General features: G+C 42.3%; 1 protein-coding gene and 1 long non-coding RNA gene across 2 annotated transcripts in view; both read right to left on the bottom strand.

Annotated features, from left to right (window-relative positions):
- The window catches only part of syt3 (synaptotagmin III), a 101,729-nt gene extending 83,382 nt beyond the window's left edge, over positions 1-18,347 (bottom strand). Inside the window, exon 1 of the mRNA XM_062050249.1 lies at positions 18,027-18,347. The gene's annotated coding sequence lies outside the window, so the exon portion shown is untranslated. The remainder of the gene's footprint in view (positions 1-18,026) is intronic.
- A 7,514-nt stretch (positions 18,348-25,861) lies between these two features.
- Positions 25,862-27,204, bottom strand: LOC133651965 (uncharacterized). Its single transcript, XR_009826508.1, has 2 exons — positions 27,138-27,204; positions 25,862-27,049 (listed from the first exon to the last, which is right to left on the bottom strand). It is a non-coding gene; the product is annotated as an uncharacterized LOC133651965 (long non-coding RNA).
- Positions 27,205-27,886: the final 682 nt, after the last annotated feature.

The following is a 27,886-nucleotide window of genomic DNA, read 5'->3' as shown; positions in this document are numbered from 1 at the left end:
AGTGGTGTCCCAATCGGATATTAATATCCGATATTCGCTCAGTCATTTACGAAAGGTAAACATGCTAGGGTATAGGCTACTAGGAGCTAGCAGCTACACAACAGCTCAGCGCACAGTAGCACACAAGCTAGACATACAGTGCAGGCCAAAAGTTTGGACACACCTTCTCATTCAATGGGTTTTCTTTTTTTTCATGACTATTTACACTGTAGATTGTCACTGAAGGCATCAAAACTATGAATGAACACATGTGGAGTTATGTACTTAACAAAAAAAAGTGAAATAACTGAAAACATGTTTTATATTCTAGTTTCTTCAAAATAGCCACCCTTTGCTCTGATTACTCTTTTGCACACTCTTGGCATTCTCTGGATGAGCTTCAAGAGGTAGTCACATGAAAGGGTTTTCACTTCACAAGTGTCATAGTTTTGATGCATTCAGTGACAATCTACAATGTAAATAGTCATGAAAATAAAGAAAACGCATTGAAATGAGAAGGTGTGTCCAAACCTTTGGCCTGTACGTAATACTAATTGAACAATATTGCAGTGTAAAACAGCACATTTGTCAATATAATATTCATAGTTGCATATTACTTACAAACACAAAGTATCCAGGGCATATTAGAAAGTATCCAGTAACAAACGCGTCCGCATCATTCAACTAGGGATGTCCGATAATATCGGACGGCCGATATTATCGGCCAATAAATGCTTTAAAATGCAATATCGGAAATTATCGGTATCGGTTTCAAAATTATCGGTTTCAACAAGTAAAATTTATGACTTTTTAAAACGCCGCTGTGTACACGGATGTAGGGAGAAGTACAGAGCGGCAATAAACCTTAAAGGCACTTCCTTTGCGTGCCGGCCCAGTCACATAATATCTACGGCTTTTCACACACACAAGTGAATGCAAAGCATACTTGGTCAACAGCCATACAGGTCACACTGAGGGTGGCCGTATAAACAACTTTAACACGGTTACAATTGTGCGCCACATTGTGAACCCACACCAAACAAGTATGGAAAACACATTTCGGGAGAACATCCGCACCGTAACACAACATAAACACAACAGAACAAATATCCAGAACCCCTTGCAGCACTAACTCTTCCATGACGTTACAATATACACCCTCCGCTACCCCCTACCCCCCCACACCTCAACCCCGCCCACCTCAACCTCCTCATGCTCTCTCAGGGAGAGCATGTCCCAAATTCCAAGCTGCTGTTTTGAGGCATGTTAAAAAAAATAATGCACTTTGTGACTTCAATAATAAATATGGCAGTGCCACGTTGGCATTTTTTTCCATAACTTGAGTTGATTTATTTCGGAAAACCTTGGTACATTGTTTAATGCATCGAGCGGGGCATCACAACAAAATTGTGTTAATTCCACGACTGTATGTATCGGTATCGGTTGATATCGGAATCGGTAATTAAGAGTAGGACAATATCGGAATATCGGATATCGGCAAAAGAGCCCTTATCTGACATCTCTACATTCAACTTACTGCTTCCTGTGCTTAAATGCCACTATGTGTCGCCAAAAGAACAATTAAAATTCCGCTTCAACTGAAAGACAGCATAAGTCCATTCCAGACAGTTAAGGATAAATAGGTTAGTGTTTTTCATACCTTCAGATGTTCTCTGACAAATTTCACTTGAAGGCCCCTTTTCTAACATTCCACACTAAAAATACAGCAGAAAAATGTTCACTGCAGTGGACATTGAATCTCAGGAGGATATTGTTAGATTAGTAGTCATATTTAAAGCATGTTTTAGCTCAATCTTTGCAGGTGTGCCTAATTTTGTGTCCACTGGGTCCAGGCCTGTGGGCGGGAATAAGTCGAAGGCAAAACAACGGCGGGAGGTCACGAGCAGTGGCTAAGATGAAGGACTATTGATCGTCCGACGCGTGTCATTCAAGGAGACGTCCGTCTTCGAGTGACAGCTCCTCGCCAAAGTGCTCCTTATGGCTGCGCCCATCAATCAGCGCATTTAAAGGCCGCCGACATATTTCACTCACAACAAGATCCAAACGGAGAAACGCTCCTGCTGGCTTTGAATAGTCACGTCTGAACAGTCTGTCCATCTAAAGTAGAACCACTTAAGTCTATTTATCCGTCCGTGACAGCGCAGCCAAATCCAAAATTGGGGAAAGGAAAAATATTCAATATTGCTAAGGTCTAGCCCCGCCCCCCGGAGCCCTCCCATTAGGACAGTAAATCTGTCTGAGTGACTTTTCTACTCGGAGGTCTCAATCTGAGCAATGGCTGTCTGGCACAAAGAGACGCCGCCTCAAACGCCAGCATCGAGGAGACAAGACTGGGGAGGGGGGCAAAGGAAAGTACTTACATTAAAACTCCCGTCACACAGTATATTTTTGGTTCACTTCACTACGGTACACAAAGGTTGTGTCCCGGACGGCATCTGGTGTGTAATTTGTGTATGAAACAAACTAAAACAGGTCTCACTTCGAAGAATTACCCAGTGTGTGATGAAGTATTTACAGGTAGTAGACGTGTTGTAGTGGCCGGGTGGCTACTATATTGGGTGAAACCAGTGTAAAGGTGACTATATAGCTGTTATTTCAAGTTTAGAAGGCTCTAATTATGTTTAAAAAAACATTTAAAGGGTCATAAACAAGTCTTTGTATGCACTAACTCAAGGGGGTCCAAAGTGCGGCCGTTAGCTAATTTCTTAACGGCCCGCGGCACAATTGTTAGCAACGTTACCTCTAAGGTGCGCACCTGCGCAATTCCGCCCTGCTCAAGCGTTCTCTGCGCACAGCAAATATATGCCGCGCACCAAATCAAATCCCATCTGAATTCTAAACAAAATAAACACATTTATTCTGTATAATTGTGCAATGCAACTCTGAGTGACAGTGACAACAAGCGGCCCTAACGGTGTTTGTCAACACCGTTCAATTGAACACCGTTCAATTATTGTAACGTGTATCGAGATGCTTCGAGGACAGGAATTATATCGATCACTTTATTGAGCAAAACTGTTTATATTCGGCCATAACCACACCAAAACACGAGTAAAAAACTTCTATCTCGAAAAACTAGTCATTTTCTGCCGTACAAACCAGGCCAAAACCAACTTGTCATCTGTCACCAACACGCATCGCACTAAGCCACTGGTGCGTTTATGGCCACACAAAAAGTCGGACAACTCAAACACCACACAAAGTTACACTATGAATCCTCAGTCATACGTGTGCTTATTCTACTGTCATTTATTATTAATGTTAATTTATTGATATTAATCATGGAATGCTGTTACTAGAGAAAGTTACAGGAATGCACACTTCATCCTATGCTTACATTTCATTGTGCAACATGAGGATGTTTAAGGGCAACTAAATGTGATCTCTGAAGGGGTACAAATGATTTCCAAAGCAGGACCCCCACCCAGACATATTGTACAATACTAATCCATAGCTTATGAAAAACAAGATTTCTTTTATTTTCATTACAAGTGGGCCAAATCACTAATATTACAAAATAATCTCATGAAAATGACTCCTCTCATTTGAGTGTTATAATAAAAGATTGGTTTGAGACAGGTGTGCTGCTGGTATTGCCACGTGTGATGTTGCTCACATGTGCTCCACTGAATGCTCAGGGAGTTTTTGTGTTTGCTCACACACATGAACAATTAGAGGGAACATTGGTTGTTAGCATTTTTGACACCACAAATCTTGCAGGTATACATCTCAGTGTCAAATATTTTGTTACTTGACAAATGCTACCTGTTAGCATGCTAACCTTAGTAGGTTAGCTCTTTTGGTAATTTTTTAAGGTATACACCAGAGTCGGTATGCTAACATTACCATGCCAGCGGGTATACATAACAGGGTATTATATTTTGGTGCTTGACGCATGTTAGTCAATTAGCATGCTAACTAGTGTTGTCCCGATACCAATATTTTGGTACCGGTACTTTTCTAAATAAAGGGGACCACAAAAAATTGCATTATTGGCTTTATCTTAACAAAAAAGTACATTAAACATATGTTTAATGTCCTTAAATAAAATAGTGTACATACAAGACAACTTGTCTTTTAGTAGTAAGTCAGCAAACAAAGGCTCCTAATTAAGTCTGCTGACATATGCAATAACATATTGTGTCATTTTCCATTCTATTAGATTGTCACAATTATTAAGGACAAGTGGTAGAAAATAAATTATTAATCTACTTGTTCATTTTGGCGGACCGGTACTTTTCAGAGGCGGTATAGTACCGAATATGATTCATTAGTATCACGGGACTATACTAATACCGGTGTATCGTACAACCCTAGTGCTAACATTAGCACTAGCTTTTTTTTTAGCAGGTATACACCTCAGTGTCATATATTTTGGTATTTCACGAATGCTAACTGTAAGCATTTTACTGTGAACATGTTAGCACACAAGCTTTTTCCACTCATTTTTGCTTTTTTTTTGTTACTTGACGCTATCAGGCCAGCGTGCTAACTGTTAGCATTTCAGGTCGGCTTTGGCTCTTCAGCATTCACATAACATTTCTACCAAAATTGGTTTTGAAGGCGAAAGCTACAAAAATGGCCCAAACATACAATTTATGAAAATATTACATTCATTAAAAATGACCCTATTTGCGGAACCTGACCCAAAGGAGGGGCGACTGTAGTATTATTCTTTCTTCATTGTTTTTGCTGATTGACTGTGAGAAAGAATGTGGTTCTCCAGCCTCACAGTTGAGGTTTGCAAGGTCTGTCATAAAGACTCAAGTTACCAAATATGGTTTCTGGGCTGATAAAAGGGCTAACCACTCGGCCGCAGCTAGCAGGAAGCTAACCCCCCTCTGTGTACACGCTACTGGAGCAGACAGCAACAAAAACCCTCCCACGGACGCTCCATTGACTGCCGCGCAGCTCGGGATCGATACAGAGAGCCGCACGACGCTCGCCGGCCTACTGCTAGGTCACCGAGCAATTGGACGAGCAAAGTCACCGTCTCATTACGCCGCACATAAAAGAGGACGTCACAGGGGATAATAGCCGGTCAGATTATGGTATACATTTTAGGAGAAAATAGGCGGAAAGGCGCATCGGTAAATGAGGCTAAAAGTTCAGTCAATGACCTGGAATGAATCATTAACGAGCTCCGGCTATCGTATTTAATGTCTCCATCCGGCTATTACGTCCTCAATCTAAGAGGCCGTAAAGACCTGCAGATGTTTATGTTTGGATCCACTCGCTCGCCTATATGGAGTTTTTGGACAAATCCTTGAAATCTACAAGAATGGAACATTGAATATGAGGTGTCCTAAATGAGGCGGGGGGCATTTTCAGCCCGTGGTTCGTTCTCTTTGGGCCCTCTGTACAGAATGATGTAATAATTAATAAGCTATTTTGTTAGAAATTACTATCAGCTTTAACACACAGATCAAACCACGGGTCCCCAAACTATGGCCCAAGTCCCAAGTTAAAAAAAAAAAATTATATATATATATACACAATGTATATATATATTCCCGGTAAGGTCTATTCGGGTGTACTGGAGAGGAGGCTATGCCGGATAGTCAAACCTCGGATTCAGGAAGAACAGTGTGGTTTTCGTCCTGGTCGTGGAACTGTGGACAAGCTCTATACTCTCGGCAGGGTCCTTGAGGGTGCATGGGAGTTTGCCCAACCAGTCTACATGTGCTTTGTGGACTTGGAGAAGGCATTCGACCGTGTCCCTCGGGAAGTCCTGTGGGGAGTGCTCAGAGAGTATGGAGTATCGGACTGTCTATTTGTGGCGGTCCGCTCCCTGTACGATCAGTGTCATAGCTTGGTCCGCATTGCCGGCAGTAAGTCGGACACGTTTCCAGTGAGGGTTGGACTCCGCCAAGGCTGCCCTTTGTCCCCGATTCTGTTCATAACTTTTATGGACAGAATTTCTAGGCGCAGTCAAGGCGTTGAGGGGATCCGGTTTGGTGGCTGCAGGATTAGGTCTCTGCTTTTTGCAGATGATGTGGCCCTGATGGCTTCATCTGGCCAGGATCTTCAGCTCTCACTGGATCGGTTCGCAGCAGAGTGTGAAGCGACTGGGATGAGAATCAGCACCTCCAAGTCCGAGTCCATGGTTCTCGCCCGGAAAAGGGTGGAGTGCCATCTCCGGGTTGGGGAGGAGACCCTGCCCCAAGTGGAGGAGTTCAAGTACCCAGGAGTCTTGTTCACGAGTGAGGGAAGAGGGGATCGTGAGATCGACAGGCGGATCAGTGCAGCGTCTTCAGTAATGCGGACGATGTATCGATCCGTTGTGGTGAAGAAGGAGCTGAGCCGGAAGGCAAAGCTCTCAATTTACCGGTCGATCTACGTTCCCATCCTCACCTATGGTCATGAGCTTTGGGTTATGACCGAAAGGACAAGATCACGGGTACAAGCGGCCGAAATGAGTTTCCTGCGCCGGGTGGCGGGGCTCTCCCTTAGAGATAGAGTGAGAAACTCTGTCATCCAGGGGGAGCTCAAAGTAAAGCCGCTGCTCCTCCACATCGAGAGGAGCCAGATGAGGTAGTTCGGGCATCTGGTCAGGATGCCACCCGAACGCCTCCCTAAGGAGGTGTTTAGGGCACGTCCAACCGGTAGGAGGCCACGGGGAAGACCCAGGACACGTTGGGAAGACTATGTCTCCCGGCTGACCTGGGAATGCCTCGGGATCCGCCGGGAAGAGCTGGACGAAGTGGCTGGGGAGAGGAAAGTCTGGGCTTCCCTGCTTAGGCTGCTGCCCCCGCGACCCGACCTCGGATAAGCAGGAGAAGATGGATGGATGTAAGCGGGAGAAGATGGATGGATGGATACATTGTGTGTATATATATATAATATATGTGTGTGTATATATATATACACACACACACACACACACACATATACATACACATTATATATATATATATATATATATATATATATATATTTATACACACACTCACACACATTGTGTGTGGGTGTGTGTGTGTGTGTGTGTGTGTGTGTGTGTGTGTGTGTGTGTGTGTGTGTGTGTGTGTGTGTGTGTGTGTGTGTGTGTGTGTGTGTGTGTGTGTGTATATTCCGAAAGTGATGATGTCACGTTATCGATGGGAAAATGCATTTTTAGACAATACGATTTGCCTGAGCGGCTAGGACACACAGAGAGTAATGAGTCCAAAAGTTTTGGGGCCCCTGGCTTAAACGGTTGGTGAGTTCGCAACTGGGCGTTTTGAGGAAACGCCCAGTTGCTGTTCCAAACACATCTTTTATGATGAACTTCCAAAATAAAACTCATACAGGAATTGCTAAAGGAGTCCCCTACCTCAGGCATGCTGTGTGAGGGATCTGGGTCCTAGTGTCCGCTACAAGCTTAGCATAATGTACATGTGGTTGCTTTTAGGATGTGTAATGTGCAAAATGTAGCAAAGTGAGATGTTGCTAACTGACAGAGAACTAGTCAGTTGTTTGAAAAATCTAACAGTCTGCGCAGCCTCGCAACTTTGTCCGATGCCCGCAACTTCCCCGCACATTTTGGTGTCATTTCACTGATTTATTTCGCGCCCATTGACTGTCTAATCAGGAACCATAAGGGGTAACAATATATCAACTCTTTATTGCGCAAACGTCACAATTGCTGCGTCCCGCAGAGCGCCGGGCTACTTCCTGTTCCCGTCTGTGGCACTAATGGTGCATTCCATTAATCTCGGAGTTGGGACAACACAAACAAGTTATTAACATTCCAGTTACGAGGTCGGAAATCAAGATGGCCACATCCATCCAAGCTATTTTTGCGCTTCCCCTGTATCGGGGGTCGGCAACCCGCGACTCTTCAGCGCCGCCCTAGTGGCTCCCTGAAGCAATTTCAGAAATGTAAGAAAATGGAAAAATATTGGGGGAACTTTTTTTTTTTTGAGGCGGCGACTTGTCCAGGGTGTACCCCGCCTGCCGCCCGAGTGCAGCTGGGATATAAGAGACAAGCGGTAGAAAATGGATGGACGGATGGATGGGTTTTAATATGGTTTCTGTAGGAGGACAAACCTTCCTAATTGTTAGAAATCCCACTGTTTATATTAAACAAACTGAAGAGAGTATTTGGCAAGTGCCGTTTGGTCCTACTAATTTAGGCGGTCCACTCCTTTGTCTCATTTTGTCCACCAAAGGTTTTATGCTGTGCGTGAATGCACAAAGGTGAGCTTTGTGGACGTTATTGACTCGGAGTGCTAATCAGCTAAATTTGGTCAGTGCATGACTGCAAGCTAATCGCTGCTAACATACTATTTAGGCTAGCTGTATGTACAGTATATATTGCATCATTAAACCTCGTTTGTTGGTATATTTCAGCTAATTTAATTTCCTTTTTTTATATTTGCATGTCTCATGACATATCTGTATGTAATATTGGCTGCATTTGTATTAGATGTTTGTGTGCCATGTTGTTCCAGACCACAGCAAACGTTAGTCTGTGATAAATCCATTCGAAGAAGACAGCCTGCCATTTCCTTTAACTTGGACACACATCTTTTATACCTTTGGCCATTCTGAGCCAGTCATTTCCAGGAGTTATCTCACCCTCTGAGACACTTACGTCATGTGTTGCCTTCATTATAAGACTTATGTAAGGCTTTTATTTTTTTTTGCGGCTCCAGGCAGATTTGATTTTTGGTCCAATATGACTCTTTCAACATTTTAGGTTGCCGACCCCTGCCTTATCTAAATATGAACAACTTATATTTACTTAAACCTTCAAACACGGTGGATGAAAAGGAAACACAGATGCTATTGCTAGCCATGCAGAACGTATAAAACACATGAAAATGTTTAATTTACACTACAGCTGTACTTCTCATATAGCGTCGTTTTTCATTCTTGAACGATACACAAGCCTCTAGTCAGGTGGCAGCACTGTTCAAATTATCAACAGGAACAATATATATACTACAGATATCTTTTAAAGTTTTAGAATGATTGGATCGGTGCTTCTTATATAGTAGGGTGGGCATAATAAGGTGTCAGGGAGGCGTGAGAAAACAATCTTCGGCTGGGTGCCAACAACTCAGAGTGGTTTGTACTGAAAAGTACAAACCACAAGAAAACGGAAATGCTGATTATCGGTCCTGCTAGACACAGACACCTATTTAATAATACCACCTTAACATTTGACAACCAAACAATTACACAAGGCGACTCTGTAAAGAATCTGGGTATTATCTTCGACCCAACTCTCTCGTTTGAGTCACACATCAAGAGTGTTACTGAAACGGCCTTCTTTCATCTCCGTAATATCGCTAAAATTCGTTCCATTTTGTCCACTAGCGACGCTGAGATCATTATTCATGCGTTCGTTACGTCTCGTTTCGATTACTGTAACGTATTATTTTTGGGTCTCCCTATGTCTAGCATTAAAAGATTACAGTTGGTACAAAATGCGGCTGCTAGACTTTTGACAAGAACAAGAAAGTTTGATCATATTACGCCTATACTGGCTCCCCTGCACTGGTTTCCTGTGCACTTAAGATGTGACTTTAAGGTTTTACTACTTACGTATAAAATACAAACCCCGTTTCCATATGAGTTGGGAAATTGTGTTAGATGTAAATATAAACGGAATACAATGATTTGCAAATCATTTTCAACCCATATTCAGTTGAATATGCTACAAAGACAACATATTTGATGTTCAAACTGATAAACTTTTTTTTTTTTGCAAATAATCATTAACTTTAGAATTTGATGCCAGCAACACGTGACAAAGAAGTTAGGAAAGGTGACAATAAATACTGATAAAGTTGAGGAATGCTCATCAAACACTTATTTGGAACATCCCACAGGTGAACAGGCAAATTGGGAACAGGTGGGTGCCATGATTGGGTATAAAAGTAGATTCCATGAAATGCTCAGTCATTCACAAACAAGGATGGGGCGAGGGTCACCACTTTGTCAACAAATGCATGAGCAAATTGTTGAACAGTTTAAGAAAAACATTTCTCAACCAGCTATTGCAAGGAATTTAGGGATTTCACCATCTCCGGTCCGTAATATCATCAAAGGGTTCAGAGAATCTGGAGAAATCACTGCACGTAAGCAGCTAAGCCCGTGACCTTCGATCCCTCAGGCTGTACTGCATCAACAAGCAACATCAGTGTGTAAAGGATAACACCACATGGGCTTAGGAACACTTCAGAAACCCACTGTCAGTAACTACAGTTGGTCGCTACATCTGTAAGTGCAAGTTAAAACTCTACTATGCAAGGCGAAAACCATTTATCAACAACACCCAGAAATGCCGTCAGCTTTGCTGGGCCTGAGCTCATCTAAGATGGACTGAAACCAAGTGGAAAAGTGTTCTGTGGTCTGACAAGTCCACATTTCAAATTGTTTTTGGAAACTGTGGACGTCGTGTCCTCCGGACCAAAGAGGAAAAGAACCATCCGGATTGTTATAGGCGCAAAGTTGAAAAGCCAGCATCTGTGATGGTATGGGGGTGTATTAGTGCCCGAGACATGGGTAACTTACACATCTGTGAAGGTGCCATTAATGCTGAAAGATACATACAGGTTTTCAAGTTTACATGTCTTCCATCCATCCATTTTCTACCGCTTGTCCTTTTGATATATTTAATACACATTTATTTATCCAGGGTAAGGTATTTGAGAACAGGTTTTATTTTGCAATGCAAACCTAGCAAAGAGGCAGCATTTATATGTTTGAGATGAAGTGTGATGATAATCTCTCTTTGGCTCTCATTTACCAACACAAATTCTAATAATAAGTTTGATTTATTTACAATGACAACTCAGAAGCCATCATTTATTTACTCCCCATTCATGATGTTGGTAAGCTACATTTGTAGCCACAGCTGCCTTGAGATAGGCTGAGAAAAACTGTTGGACCCGTACCGCCGCTCTACCTTTTGAACAACGCCGCCCTAAAATAGCTACATTGCTCTCAATAGTGCACCAATGGTTAAGATTGACAATTGTTTTTCTGTCTGAAATTATAATTATTACTATTATTAGTTTTAATGAAATAAAACAGTACAGTAATTTGACAATGAGCTCTGGGTACCGTTCACATTTGAAACGATACGCTACCAGTTCCCGGCGCCTGGGAATCGATACATGTACTCAACAGTACCAATTTTCATTATTTTTGTGTGTGTTAATAAATATTTTTTTTGATAAGAAAATCATTTTTCATTGCGACAGTTCAAAGTGAGCTGATTATAATAACTGCTGTCCAGTTGTCTTGTTTTATTGTCACATTTCTGAGTGGTTCCTAAATTGCAATTACAATTGCAAGGCAGTAGTGTATAGATTATTGTGTGTTGGCTAGTCAGTTCAGTCTTTGCTGAATACACTCTTTTGTTGCGCCCTAAAAAGTATTAATACTTTTAAATATTGTACTTATTACACACCAGATGTTTGATTCTAACGTGCATCTTAGTTGTAGTTTTCATTAACAAATTTATAAGTGTTAAAATCGCCATGTAAAATCACTAATGCTATTAAAGGCCTACTGAAACCCACTACTAACGACCACACAGTCTGATAGTTTATATATCAATGATGAAATCTTAACATTGCTCATACGGCCGGGTTAACTTATAAAGTGCAATTTTAAAATTCCCGCCACACTTCTGATTGAAAAAGCCTTCGGAGGATGAGTATGCGCGTGACGTCAATCATTGAACCGGAAGTATTGGTACCCCATTGAATACAATACAAAAAAGCTCTGTTTTCATTTCATAATTCCACAGTATTCTGGACATCTGTATTTGTGAATCTTTTGCAATTTGTTTAATGAACAATGGAGGCTGCAAAGAAGAACGTTGTAGGTGGGATCGGTGCATAGCGGCGGCTGTAGCGACACAACAAGGATTACTCACTTGGATAGCAGACGCGCTAGCCGATGCTAACCGGCCACCGCACGGATGATCGGGTGAAGTCCTTCGTCGCGCCGCCAATCGCTGGAACGCAGGTGAGCACGGGTGTTGATGAGCTGGGCAGATGAGGGCTGGCTGGCGTAGGTGGAGCGCTAATGTTTTTATCATAGCTCTGTGAGGTCCGGTTGCTAAGTTGCTAAGTTAGCCTTAGCGTTGTTAGCAACAGCATTGTTAAGCTTTGCCAGGCTGAGATCTATTAACCGTGTAGTTACATGTACATGGTTTAATACTATTGTTGATCTTCTGTCTATCCTTCCAGTCAGGGATTTATTTATTTTGTTTCTATCTGCATTTGAGACAGATGCTATCACGTTAGCTCGTAGCTATCACGTTAGCTCGTAGTTATCACGTTAGCTCGTAGCTAATGCTAATGAGCTTTGTCGATGTATTGTCGTGGAGATACAAGTCACTGTTAATGTCCATTTCGGGTTCTCGACTCTCATTTTCAAGAGGATATAGTATCCGAGGTGGTTTAAAATACAAATCCGTGACCCACAATACAAAAAGGAGAGAGTGTGGAATCCAATGAGCCAGCTTGTACCTAAGTTACGGTCAGAGCGAAAAAAAATATGTATTTCACTGCATTCAGTCCGTCACTCTAACGTTCCTCGTCCACAAATCTTTCATCCTCGCTCAAATTAATGGGGTAATGGTCCGAATAGCTCTAGCTGCGTTGAAAACAATAGGAAAATATGAGGGAGTGAACAACTGACAACGTCATCACGCTACTTTCGGTAGGGGAAAGGTTTTTTTTATCAGAGACCAAAAGTTGCGAACTTTATCGACGTTGTTCCATACTAAATCCTTTCAGCAAAAATATGGCAATATCGCAAAATGATCAAGTATGACACATAGAATGGATCTGCTATCCCCGTTTAAATAAAAAAAATTCATTTCAGTAGGCCTTTAAGTAGCATGTCAATAGCAAAGCCAATGTATATTAACATAAAGCTAGTGCTTTTTTAGGAAAGTGGATTCTTACTTTACTTACGTTGAAGTGTTTTTTGAGTCAGTGTAGGAGCCTAATAGAGAGCCATACTTGAATCCATGTTTATTTTATTATTTTGAGTGATTGGTGTGTGTATGTCAGTGTGCACCCTTTGCAGGTGGTGAAAAGTTCCTACGCAGGCCTATAATGGGCAGGAGCGCGCTGGGCACGTGATTGGCAGTCGGGCACCAGCATACCATCTTTGACCTCACCTGTCTGTAGACCTCGGCTTTATATAGGCTACCATTTATTTTGTTTCCCGAGTATTCTGTTCCTTGTTTTTTGTAAATAAAATAATCTACAATCGCACTGCTGGATCAGTTTGAATTAGTGGACGGATAGCGGGAAAAGGAAGAATACGTGACAAGGAAGGCTGTGTATGGTGTGAGTCAGACAAGATGCCCGCGCCACAAGTGGAACAAACATTTGAAACAAAGGGGTTATAGGAACAACCACTTTCAGTGTTTTATGCCACTTCAGTCAGTTTCTTTGTTGGCATTGAAAATTGCAACATTACCTAGATGTAGTTTGGCTGAGACCGCTCTCAGTGCTGCTGGACTGATCACCAAGTGCCGAAGTGCTTTTTCATCCCTTTACGTGAATCGGTGCCCGGCAGTACTGTAAGAAGTACTGGTTTTGGTACCCAATCCGAGCCCTGAGTATGTGCTTTTACTGCCATCTAGTGTCTACTAGGGTTGTCACGATACCAATATTTTCGTACCAGCTCCAAAATGTATTTCGATACTTTTTGATACTGTTCAAAATAAAGGGCACCACAAAAACATTTCATTGTTGACTTTATTTTAACAGAGAAGGTTATGATACATTAAACAAAGTTTCTCATTGCAATCAAATAATAATTTTGGCATTAATAAGATAGTAAATATACCAGACAACTTCTCTTATAGCAGTTAAGTAAGCATACGGTTAAAAAGGCTCCTAATTTTACATATGCAGTAACATATTGTGTCATTTCTCATTGTATTATTTTGCCAAAATTATGGGGGACAAGCGGTGGAAAATGTATTATTAATCTACTTGTTCATTTATCTGCTTACATTCTGTTTTAACATGTTCTATCTACACGTCTGTTAAAATGTAGTAATCACTTATTCTTCTATTGCTGGATACTTTCCATAATACGTTTTGGATGATACTACAAATGTTGGTATCAATCCAATACCAAGTCGTTACAGGGTCATACATTGGTCCTAGTTAAAGTTCTCTTGTGTCCAGGGATGTATTTCATAGCTTTATAAACAATAAAAAGAAAAGAAAAGACTGACGTAAAATATTGACCTAATCATTGTAGTATCGACTATGTACTCGGTATTGTTACGGTCGATGTCTGTGTAGACCCATCCATGGCATTTGTTTACATTCAGGAACGCTAGCTTGCTGTTAGCAGTTAGCTATTGTATCCTCCTACAGTGTGGAGTGAAGCATATTTAGCTATTCCTCGTCCTGCAGGGATGATACTTGTAAGAAACGTTTATTTGTCACCATGGAGGCAAGGATTAGTGATTTAGAAGTAACTAAAACACTACCGACGTTAGCTGCTAGCTAGCTAACGGCTAACAAGAGCGAGAGCTTAGCACTTCTTGCAGAACGGTGCTCCAGTGTTTATAGCTTCAACTTCATAGTTAGTTTTTAAGCCAAAATAAAATGCGTTCATTCTTCCTTTTATAGCTCCACATTGTTTCTGTGTGCGTTGCCTAACATGCGCCTCAGCTCGTTTCGCCAGCAATGTCACGTCGTGATGACAGCAATGCGAAAAAAGCAATAAAAAAATTATTCAAGCATAACTCCTAAACCAAACATACAATATGTCTAATAATGCCTATATTAATGTATCTTTGAGAGTTCTACTAGAAACATGTGCTTTTCTAGGTTTGCAAAAAGAAAAAAATGTTTTTACTCAATATGACAATAATGTTCTTAGAATCCTGAGATAATGCGAAAAAAGCAATAAAAAAATTACTCAAGCATAACTTGTAAACCAAACATACAAGATGTCTAATAACGCCTATATTAATGTATATTTGTGAGTTTTACTAGAAACATGTGCTTTTGTAAGGTTTGCAAACACAATGTTTTTTTACTTAATGTAACATGAATGTTCTAAGAATCCTGATATATTTTAGGATTCTATGAACATTACTGTCATATTGAGTAAAAAACAAATGTTTCTGTTTGCAAACCTTACAAAAGCACATGTTTGTAGTAAAATTCACAAAGATACATTAATTCAGGTATTATTAGACATTTTGCTTGTTTGATTTAGGAGTTATGTTTAAATAAGTTTTTATTGCTTTTTTCACATTGCAGCGACGTGTCCGGATATTTAGAAAAAATGTACCGGTATTTTTCAAAAGCAGTATAGCCCCGTTTTTAATTCGTTAGTACTGCGGTACTTTACTAGTACCTGTATAGCGTACTTGTTTTTAATGTGCTTTTTGAGGTCAAGGTTACAAGGAACACTTAAAGGCCAACTGAAATGAAATTTTCTTATTTAAACAGGTCCATTATATGTGTCATACTTGATCATTTCGCGATATTGCCATATTTTTGCTGAAAGGATTTAGTAGAGAACATAGACGATAAAGTTCGCAACTTTTGGTCACTGATAAAAAAAGCCTTGTACCGGAAGTGGCGTGACGTCACAGGTTGTAGAGCGCCTCCCATCTGCACATTGTTTACAATCATGGCCACCAGCAGCGAGAGCGATTCGGACCGAGAAAGCGACGATTACCCCATTAATTTGAGCGAGGATGAAAGTTTTGTGGATGAGGAAAGTGGTCGGTAGTAGTGGGTTTCAGTAGGCCTTTAATATAGGCGTTATTAGACATCTTGTATGTTTGGTTTAGGAGTTATGTTTGAATAATTTTGTATTGCTTTTTTCACAATGCAGCGACGTGTCCGGATATTTTTTTTAAATGTACCGGTATTTTTCAAAAGCAGTATAGCCCCGTTTTTAATTCGTTAGTACTGCGGTACTTTACTAGTACCTGTATAGCGTACAATCCTATTGTCTACTTTTAAATGCGTGTGGTGTAAAACGAGTAAAACGTCAATACAGTATTCGTTTTTCATGTGCTTTTTGAGGTCAAGGTTACAAGGAACACTTAAAATATTGAAAGAAAATTCATAAAAGGAAAATATTGAAAGAAAATTCATAAAAGGATGCAGTGCGTCTCCCATAACAATGTGACCTCGGACTATGTCAAGGTAACGTGCGGAGTTCCCCAGGGTTCGGTTCTTGGCCCTGCACTCTTTAGTATTTACATGCTGCCGCTGGGTGACATCATACGCAAATACGGTGTTAGCTTTCACTGTTATGCTGATGACACTCAACTCTACATGCCCCTAAAGCTGACCAACACGCCGGACTGTAGTCAGCTGGAGGCGTGTCTTAATGAAATTAAACAATGGATGTCCGCTAACTTTTTGCAACTCAACGCTAAGAAAACGGAAATGCTGATTATCGGTCCTGCTAGACACCAACATCTATTTAATAATACCACCTTAACATTTGACAACCAAACAATTAAACAAGGAGACTCGGTAAAGAATCTGGGTATTATCTTCGACCCAACTCTCTCGTTTGAGTCACACATTAAGAGTGTTACTAAAACGGCCTTCTTTCATCTCCGTAATATCGCTAAAATTCGTTCCATCTTGTCCACTAGCGACGCTGAGATCATTATTCATGCGTTCGTTACGTCTCGTCTCGATTACTGTAACGTATTATTTTCGGGCCTCCCTATGTCTAGCATTAAAAGATTACAGTTGGTACAAAATGCGGCTGCAAGGCTTTTGACAAAAACAAGAAAGTTTGATCATATTACGCCTATACTGGCTCACTTGCACTGGCTTCCTGTGCACTTAAGATGCGACTTTAAGGTTTTACTACTTACGTATAAAATATTACACGGTTTAGCTCCAGCCTATCTCGCCGATTGTATTGTACCATATGTCCCGACAAGAAATCTGCGTTCAAAGAACTCCAGCTTATTAGTGATTCCCAGAGCCAAAAAAAAGTCTGCGGGCTATAGAGCGTTTTCTATTCGGGCTCCAGTAATCTGGAATGCCCTCCCGGTAACAGTTAGAGATGCTACCTCAGTAGAAGCATTTAAGTCCCATCTTAAAACTCATTTGTATAATCTAGCCTTTAAATAGACCCCCCCTTTTTTAGACCAGTTGATCTGCCGTTTCTTTTCTTCTCTCCTCTTCTCCCCTGTCCCTTGCGAGGGGGAGTTGCATAGGTCCGGTGGCCATGGATGAAGTGCTGGCTGTCCAGAGCCGGGACCCCGGGTGGACCACTAGCCTGTGCATCGGTTGGGGACATCTCTGCGCTGCTGACCCGTCTCCGCTCGGGATGGTTTCCTGTTGGCCCCGCTGTGGACTGGACTCCCGCTGATGTGTTCGATCCACTGTGGACTGGACTTTCACAATGTTATGTTAGACCCACTCGACATCCGTTGCTTTCGGTCTCCCCTAGAGGGGGGGGGGTTACCCACATATGCGGTCCTCTCCAAGGTTTCTCATAGTCATTCACCGACGTCCCACTGGGGTGAGTTTTTCCTTGCCCGTATGTGGGCTCTGTACCAAGGATGTCGTTGTGGCTTGTACAGCCCTTTGAGACACTTGTGATTTAGGGCTATATAAATAAACATTGATTGATTGATTGAAAAGTCGATTCCATGGTATCGAAGAAAAAAATAAGTCGCAACTTTATGAAAAAGCTGCCTTGGAATCAAGACATTTTAGACCGGCGACAGTAGGGGGGGGGGGGGGGGGGAAGCCCGCTGTCTAATTAATTCCTCCTGGTTGATATTATAATAACAAAGTGATCAAACGTAACGTTTATGAAGGATTATTATTAATGAGAGATTATTGGAAAGGGAGATGAACCACACAAGACATAAGATTTAAACAAAAAAGGTCTGCTCGCTTTTGTTGATGTGGATCATTTGTTTACGCCAAAGATGCTAATCCACTGGTTACGCCTGATCTGCTTTCTACTGCTTCTGTCTGCCAGTCATCTTTATCCGAAAGCACGTTTCACGTGTCTTAACTTGACTGACAGGCGTAGAGGTCACTTACTCCGTTTTAGGCCGCAGCCTGGCGGGGTAGAAAGGTGGCGTCCACGGCGTCTTCTCGCCGGTTCTTTTTTTCTTTTTTTTTTCTCTCGGGACAATATTAATGTCTGCCGGGTCTCGGCCCGCCTGCTCGCCTCCGTTTAACGGTCCCGTAATAGCCGCCGGACGTAAATAACGCCGAGCGCTCTCGCCTGCGTGGATCTGCCATGTTCTCGCAGAGGAGCTCGAGTGGGATCTCCTGAGGTGTTTCTGCGTGAATAGGGTAAAAGGGGCGTGTCGTGAGGGGTGCAAGGCAAATGGGGGGTGGGGGAGGGGGCATGTCTGTCGGTCGTTACGTCCGCTAAGCAAAAGTTGTATCATCATCATCATCATCGTGGGCAGAGTGCACGCGCACAAGCAATATGGACGCCACGCTTTAAAACATCATGCCAGCCAGCGCGCGCGCCGCGTGAATTTGCACCGTGCACACGACGCGCAGGAAAACAAACACACACGCACACACACACACACACACACAAAAAAGAGGTGAGAGTCTTCTTACCTTGTTGGACGCCGTGCAGAAATCCTCCCGCTTGGAAAGTCCTGCTTCCGGTCTGCTCTCCCCGTCCTAGAAGAAATAAAGGAGCATCCATCTACTTCCCACCCCCCCCTCCTCCTCCTCACGCACGCGCCTCTGCCTCCATAGAGATGCGGTGTGGCGCGCTCACGAGACACAAATGATGGCGGCCCTCCTGTTTGCTGTCTCCGCTAATGTTTCTGCCCTCCTTGTGTGCTCCCTCGATCGCAGCTCCCTCACTCCCTTCCCTATTTCCTTCCTCTCCTCCTCCCTCCTTGTCTCCTCTCCTGGATGCTCGCTCTCAGCTTCCCTCCCTGTGCTCGGAATACTAATTCACTGCTCTCTCTCCTCCGCTAAAGACACGCTGATCTATGCGAGGTGTGGTGTGTGTGTGTGTGTGTGTGTGTGTGTGTGTGTGTGTGTGTGTGTGTGTGTGTGTGTGTGTGTGTGTGTGTGTGTGATGGCCTCCCATATCAGGGGTGTCCAAACTTTTTCCACTGAGGGCCGCACACGGAAAAATTAAAGCATGTAGGGGCCATTTTGATATTTTTCATTTTCAAACCATAACAAAACAATGGAATTTATTTATTTATTTTACCTTTAGGGGTCCCGGGGACCATAAAAGGGTCTCAGTCATTAAAATGTTAAAGGCCTGCTGAAATGAAATTTTCTTATTTAAACGGGGATAGCGGATCCATTATGTGTGTCATACTTGATCATTTCGCGATATTGCCATATTTTTGCTGAAAGGATTTAGTAGAGAACAGACGATAAAGTTCGCAACTTTTGGTCGCTGATAAAAAAAAAGCCTTACCTGTACCGGAAGTAGCGTGACGTCACAGGTTGAAGAGCGTCTCACATTTCCCCATTGTTTACACCAGCAGCTGAGAGCGATTCGGACCAAGAAGCGACGATTACCCCATTAATTTGAGCGAGGATGAAAGATTTGTGGATGAGGAACATAAGAGTGAAGGACTAGAGTGCAGTGCAGGACGTATCTTTTTTCGCTCTGACCGTAACTTAGGTACAAGGGCTCATTGGATTCCACACTTTCTCCATTTTCTATTGTGGATCACGGATTTGTATTTTAAACCACACTCGGATACTATATCCTCTTGAAAATGATATTCGAGAACGCGACATGGACATTCACAGTGACTTATCTCCACGACAATACATCGGTGAAGCACTTTAGCTACGGAGCTAACGTGATAGCATCGTGCTTAAATGCAGATAGAAACAAAATAAATAAGCCCCTGACTGGAAGGATAGACAGAAGATCAACAATACTACAAACTCTGGACATGTAACCCACGGTTAATGCTGTACCGCCTGGCAAAGCCTAGCAGTGCTGTTGCTAACGACGCCATTGAAGCTAACTTAGCTACCTGACCTCAACAGAGCTATGCTAAAAACATTAGCTATCCACCTACGCCAGCCCTCATCTGCTCATCAACACCCGTGCTCACCTGCGTTCCAGCGATCGACGGCGCGACGAAGGACTTCACCGATCATAGATGCGGTCGGCGGCTAGCGTCGGATAGTGCGTCTGCTATCAAGTCAAAGTCCTCCTGGTTGTGTTGCCGCAGCCAGCCGCTAATACACAGATCCCACCTACAGCTTTCTTCTTTGCAGTCTCCATTGTTCATTAAACAAATTGCAAAAGATTCACCAACACAGATGTCCAGAATACTGTGGAATTTTGGCGATGAAACAGAGCTGTTGTATTGGGATACAATGTGTCCCAATACTTCGCTTCAACCATTGACGTCACGCGCAAACGTCATAGACGCTTTCAACCGGAAGTTTCCCGGGAAATTTAAAATTGCACTTTATAAGTTAACCCGGCCGTATTGGCATGTGTTGCAATGTTAAGATTTCATCATTGATATATAAACTATCAGACTGCATGGTCGGTAGGAGTGGGTTTCAGTAGGCCTTTAAAAATAAGTCAGATAATTATTATTTTTTAAATTATTTAACCCTTACAGTAAATCTCTATCAACTTCAAGTTGATATAAAGTAATACAAATTTAAAAAAATGTTTTTATGGCTTTTCTGTCAAAAACAACTTAGTTTTTTTTATAGTAAAACTGAAATATGCAGTATTTAGTCATAAGAGCCTTAAAAGATCAATAATGCAGGACACCATTGATTTTAATTATTTCATATTTTTGAGTAATCACAGTGAAAAGATAAATAAAAAATCACTAAATATATTTGGAATCCAAAAGGTGCCCCACTCATAAAGTGATACATTTTTATTAGGTTTTTCTTTTACTTTCAACACTTAAGTTACGAGATCAAGTTCAGATATATATGTCGATTTTATGCTGGAACTGATGTTTTTATATGGCTACTACACAATATATGCAATATTTACAACATAAAACATTTTAAAGTGAAATATTTGAAGTAATTGGAGCCCTGAAAATAATTCATTATAACATGGAATTTTTTGTCATTATTTTTTTTTCGAGCAATGGCAAAAAGAAAAATAAAGAAAGACAAAAGAAAAAAAAACAGCCTGCATGGCAGCTTTTGTGGTCAACATTGCTAACTTTTTCTCGTTAGATTTCACCTCATTCCACTTTTGTTAATGTTCTTTTTTATTTTTACAATAGTATTTCCAGAATGTGTGGCGGGCCGCTAAACACTTAGCTGCGGGCCGCAAATGGCCCCCGGGCCGCACTTTGGACACCCCTGTTCTATATGATCTCCTCAGCGCTATTAGGTGTGCGATTAGTTAATAACACGTCTAATACCCCTGCAGGGGTCCCTGGAGATGTGATGGCGGCCCCTCACGTGGAGGAAGAGCCCCCCCCCCCCCCCCCCAGACTTGTTGGAGTTGTGATGTTCCCCTGCTCCACATGCAGGCGGGATAACGAAGTCTCTCGTGTTTTGCGTCCCCCCAACCCCCGAAAAAGGCGTCCCTGCTGGCGGCGGCGTTCCTGGAGAGAACTTAATTTGATTTGTTGATCAGGCGGCGAGAAAATGTAATTGGAATGTCAGCGAGATGTCCGTCTCTGTGACATACGGCATCCATCAGGAGGGAATCTCGTCAAAGTTATCAGACAAAGTGATTAGATGGCAGAAGGGGGGGTTAGGGGGTGTGTGGGGGGGGGGGGTGTTGTGGCCTGCCTCGGGTTTGGGCCCGGCGCCAACGCTCGGTGGTTATGTAACGGCGGGACAAGTCGTTTGCTTGCCCCTCTGAAGACGTCGCCTGCAGGCGGGCACGGCGCCATGATGGAGCGTGCGTTTCTGGTCGCAACATTAGGTACACGTCCAACCCCGCCTCCACAAATACGCACAAGGCCTAACTTTCTTCACTGAGGAAAGTCAACATCCATCCATCCATCTTCCGCTTATCCGAGGTCAGGTCGCGGGGGCAGCAGCCTAAGCAGAGAAGCCCAGACTTTCCTCTCCCCAGCCACTTCGTCCAGCTCTTCCCGTGGGATCCCGAGGCGTTCCCAGGCCAGCCGGAAGACATAGTCTTCCCAACATGTCCTGGGTCTTCCCCGTGGCCTCCTACCAGTCGGACGTGCCATAAACACCTCCCTAGGGAGGCGTTCGGGTGGCATCCTGACCAGATGCCCGAACCACCTCATCTGGCTCCTCTCGATGTGGAGGAGCAGCGGCTTTACTTTGTGCTCCCCCCGGATGGCAGAGCTTCTCACCCTATCTCTAAGGGAGAGCCCCGCCACCCGGCGGAGGAAACTCATTTCGGCCGCTTGTACCCGTGATCTTGTCCTTTCGGTCATAACCCAAAGCTCATGACCATAGGTGAGGATGGGAACGTAGATCGACCGGTAAATTGAGAGCTTTGCCTTCCTGCTCAGCTCCTTCTTCACCACAACGGATCGATACAATGTCCGCATTACTGAAGACGCCGCACCGATCCGCCTGTCGATCTCACGATCCACTCTTCCCTCACTCATGAACAAGACTCCGAGGTACTTGAACTCCTCCACTTGGGGAAGGGTCTCCTCCGCAACCCGGAGATGGCACTCCACCCTTTTCCGGGCGAGAACCAAAGTCAACATAAGTGTGGAAAAACCCCTTTCAAATATCTCAGATCATTTCCGCTATTTTGTCCGCTTTTCACTACAAACTAACCTGTCTCACGTCGGTCTAAACCCAGCTCACGTTCCCTATTAGTGGGTGAACAATCCAATGTTTGGTGAATTCTGCTTCACAGTGATAGGAAGAGCAGACATCGAAGGATCAAAAAGCGACGTCGCTATGAACGCTTGGCCGCCACAAGCCGGTTATCCCTGTGGTAACTTTTCTGACACCTCCTGCTTGAAACCCAAAACAGCCAGAAGGATCGTGAGGCCGTGACTAATTCAGGAAGAAGCTTCATCTTCTTCGTACGCCGCGATTATGATCTGGAGCAGACCTCGCGAAACAGAGTTTTCCGGGGAATGACCATCAGTTTGTTGGCCTGCCCCGCCCACATCTGATAACGCAGACTAAAACGTGTCAGGAAAAATCCCCGGGAAGAGTTCGTCAAAATATGACCCCTGGTTTTGACCCAAAATGGCCAACTTCCTATCAGTCTGACTTTTCTGGCGACGATCGGTGAAGATTGAGCTGTCATTGAACATTACGTTCGTTGTGCTGCAGATGAGGCAAAACATTGTACTTAAAAGGAGCCATATGTAATAATGTGGCCACAAATGTAAATCAAAAAAGAAATACAAATGTATTCAAACATAACTCCTAAACCAGACATGCCAATTGTCTAATAATGCCTGTATCAAAGTATCTTTGTGAGTTTTACTAGAAACAGGAGCTTTTGTAAGGTTTGCAAATACAAAAAAATAGTTTTTTCCTCAATATGACAGTTATTTAAACATAACTCCTAAACCAAACATGCAAAATGGCTAATAATGCCTGAAATAATGTATGTTTGTGAGTTTTACTAGAAACCTATGCTTTTTTAAGGTTTGCAAACACAGACTAAAACGCTTGGAAATGTGTCTGTAAAAGTTCGTCAAAATACGATCCCTGGTTTTGACCCAAAATGGCAGGTCCAAACCAAAATGGCCAACTTCCTATTAGTCTGACTTTTCTGGGGACGGTCAATGAAGATAGCTTGAGCTGTCATTGAACATTACGTTCGTTGTACTGCAGTAGAGGAGGCAAAACATTGTACTTAAAAGGAGCCATATGTAATAATGTGGCCAGAAATGGTATTGCAATCACGGTCAAAATTCTGTAGCCCCTCCCCCTCTCCCTGACTGAGGTTGCCAGATATGCAGCCAAATCCAGCTCTGTCGACTGGGCGACTCCAAGGAACTACAAACTTCCACTGCCTCTTACTGGGGGTTAAAGTGCTGGGACCATAATAGCTGAATAGACAAATGTTTTGTCAATAACAAATCTCTAACAAACACATTTTACCCAGAAATTAGGCTATTTTCAGGAAAAAAGTACGCCATGCCTGCGAACAATATCACAACAAATGGCAATCATATGGTTATTGTCAGTAGTATCAGAAAACAAAGACTAAAACTAACTACAACTAACGCTAGCAATGGTTGTACTGGTGAAAGTAAGTAGAGCATGCTTAGCAGCCTAATGTATGCCCAAAACTAAAGAGGAGACATTTTACCAAGGTATGCCTATAGGCTACTGTTTCAAACGTTTCAGATTGCCATATATCTTGATACATGCAGTCTACAATCTGCAAACACGATGAGGAATTATTTTATCATGTGATTTGGCTGTCTCCATACATTTCACATTGCCATGACAGCCGTGCTAATGTTGGAACCCATTTCCTCAGCGTACCAGCATATTGAGAACAAAATAGGCACTGACACTACCCATATCCACATAGGTTTTATTTGTCGAGAATATATTCTGCCGTGTCAGTTGGAATACACATCGACATAGAGGCTAACGGGCATATATTTCCTCCGTTAGCCTATATGTCGATACGTCATTGACCGGGCTAGCATGCTAAGCATTACACTAAGAGCTGAGCACCACCACACTAAGCATTTGTTGCACGAACATACTAGCTTTGTTAGACAAGATCATAGACTATTAGTAAACAATATACTTTACATACCAAATGTCTATTTCCATTTATTACAAGTAATAAGAAAACGTAAATGCCTTACTTACCCATCAAGGAGGAAATTAGCAAGTTTGGCATCAGATGAAGAAAATATTTTCCGCCTTCAATCGTCTCCATCTTTCAAAGGCATCCCCGATACAAATCCTCCTTTTTTTCCTGGCATTGTCATTATTAAGTTGAGAATCGTAACGAGGCCTTTTAGATTTACTGAGGTCTGACATGTTTAGTAACTTTACCAGTGGCAGCAGCTCGACGAAGGTGGTAACTGGTAACCTGGATGTGACACACTCACAGACTAATTGGTCAAACGGTGGAGTGCGGGGCATCGAAATGAAAACAATAACTAGATTTTGGGGCTGTAAATCTAATTTTGAAATGAGCATATCCCGGCTGAACTACCGTTATCAGTTATAGAGGTATTCGAAAAGAACATGATTTATTAATGCCTTTTGACATATCAGGGCCATTTAATGATGACTTGACATGGAATTATTACATATGGCTCCTTAAAGTAAGAGTACTGTTACTTTAGGGCAGTACTTCTTAAATATTTTCTCTTACGTACCCCCCCCCCCCCCCCCCCCCCTAAGAAGAAGAAAACATTTTGTGCCCCCAACCCCACTCTCTGCGGGTGTGAAACTTTGGGCAGCTATACGATTTGATCTGCTTCCGATCCCTTGGGTGATGATTTGGTTCAGAATCGATTCTCACAATGTATTGTTTGGTACAATAATTATAATGAAACTTTTTCAGAACAGGTTAAAGTTTAAAAAAAACTCCTGGTTGCATGGAGACAAACAGAAAATCACTCATTTAAACTATAAATATTTTGACCGACTCAAACCATTTAATACTGAAAATTCCACCTGAATCAACTCCATAAATAACAATACATTCAAATTGACCAGCAACTGATTCAGGAGCACACTATATAAAATACATTAACCTACAAAACAAAAATATATATTTTTGTAATTAAAATGAAGAAATCAGGGTGAATGGCTACAACAGGCCTGGGCAATTATTTTGAAAAGGAAAAAATTTGTCTGGAGGTCGGTATATTCATCTATCTATGCATACATACATATCAAATCTGCTCTACAGTATGTGTGCTTGGGTCCTATTTTTAGGAACACTAATACAAAACCTCACAATAATGTCTGATTAAAGGCTAAAAACGTTATGACAGACCGCCTTAAAAAACAGAATGGAATTTAATTTTTTTTTACTGAAAGACATCCAGAATGTACATGAAAAAGAATGTGGGATTTACACTATCAACTACGAACGATAAAACACTGAATATTGACAACATATGAACGTCACCCACTCTCGATCGACATATTTTACAATCAAGCAAAATGCAACAAACAGCGAAATATGAACGCGAAGGGTATAAAAAAAACAAAAAACTCCTACAATCTGATATATCGCTAAGCTTTAGAACTTCGTTGTAAAAATCTCCTTCCGCCTCTGTCCCTGACACCCGCATTTCAGGCTGGCCGCTCTGGAATCACACTATGGAAACGCTCCCCACCCACACTGCTTGGTGCCTCGTCTGAGCTGCTGTGACTTAGATTACCATAGTAACTAGTATATCATGCAAAAGCGCAGATTTCAACCATTTAAATACTTTTTATAATTCAAGACTTACGGTCATTTGAAAACATCACTGCACATCATAATGGCAGCTGCAGTTTTGATCTTAAAGGTCTAAAAAAATTATTTGGGAATGTCTGGCGGGCCAGATTGAAACGCTTAACGTGCCGCCTGCGGCCCCTGGGCCTTCATTTGCCCAGGTCTGGGCTACAATGTTGCAGACTGTCGATGCTGTGTTTGAAACATGATACTGATAAAGCAAAGTCATGTTTTTTTCTAACATAAATCCCCAAATATGTGGCATGAAAACTACTCTGACAGGTACAACATATCCAAAAAGTAATGAAGTAAATGTAACAGTGTCGCCTCTCATTCAATCAATCTGACTAATGATTGATCGCCTTCTCCCAACTTCACCAGCTGTCACATTGACTAAAATGTCCGTCACACCAGAAGACGTTCCTACCGCGCCAACTTTGAGGTGCAAAGACGAGCGGGGGGAGGAAATGTCTGCGTTTGGAATCCAGCGGGGGGTGAACGCCGATTGTCTGATAATTGAGGCTAAACGCTGACCTATGCCAAGTGTCACAACACCACGGGGGCCGCACGGAGACGCACAACGGCGGCAGCAGCAGGCAGGATGATGATAATGAAGAGACGGTCCAATCCAAATGAGGATGGGAGAGAAAAAAAACGTCCCGCATCAACCCAGAAACCTCGTTTTTGTCGTCTCGCAAACAGGCTGGCGTGACAGCACTTTCTGGAGCGAATCATCCACTGGAAGCTTGTGTAACACACACATAACACAGCTGCATACCTGTCTACACAACACACATTAAAAATGCCTTTAGTAAGCCCTGCTAGCAACTCACAGTTTTGTGCATCTGTAGCTGTAGGTGTCGAACTCAAGGCCGGGGTTCACGTCCTTTTACATGGCCTGGAAATAACATGCGTCAATATTAAGTACAATGTATTTTCTTAATAAATGTATACATTCTTTCCAAATACACATGTACTGCATGAAATTGCAATCCATTTAATCTGTAATATTATCTAATATTGCAACAAATATATTATAATACATTCCAAAAACATTTTTGGCAAATAAAAATAAATACATAAAAATCTGTTTGAATGACTGTATTATTTCAAAGCAAGTTCTATATGACTTTGTGATTACAAAACTGGCAGTTCAGTTGCCAGAACTTTACCGTTAAAAAAACCAGCTGTGGTACCATCTTTTTATTTACAGTAATACACCGTAAAAACAACATCTACAGATGTTGTTGTTGGATCAAGAAAGTTTGATCATATTACGCCTATACTGGCTCACTTGCACTGGCTTCCTGTGCACTTAAGATGCGACTTTAAGGTTTTACTACTTACGTATAAAATATTACACGGTTTAGCTCCAGCCTATCTCGCCGATTGTATTGTACCATATGTCCCGACAAGAAATCTGCGTTCAAAGAACTCCGGCTTATTAGTGATTCCCAGAGCCAAAAAAAAGTCTGCGGGCTATAGAGCGTTTTCTATTCGGGCTCCAGTACTCTGGAATGCCCTCCCGGTAACAGTTAGAGATGCTACCTCAGTAGAAGCATTTAAGTCCCATCTTAAAACT

This window comes from Entelurus aequoreus, linkage group LG06 (assembly GCF_033978785.1).
Source record: "Entelurus aequoreus isolate RoL-2023_Sb linkage group LG06, RoL_Eaeq_v1.1, whole genome shotgun sequence".
Taxonomy (NCBI): domain Eukaryota; kingdom Metazoa; phylum Chordata; class Actinopteri; order Syngnathiformes; family Syngnathidae; genus Entelurus; species Entelurus aequoreus.
The sequence above is the reverse complement of the archived record's forward strand: the minus strand, read 5'-3'. Positions and strand labels throughout refer to the sequence as shown.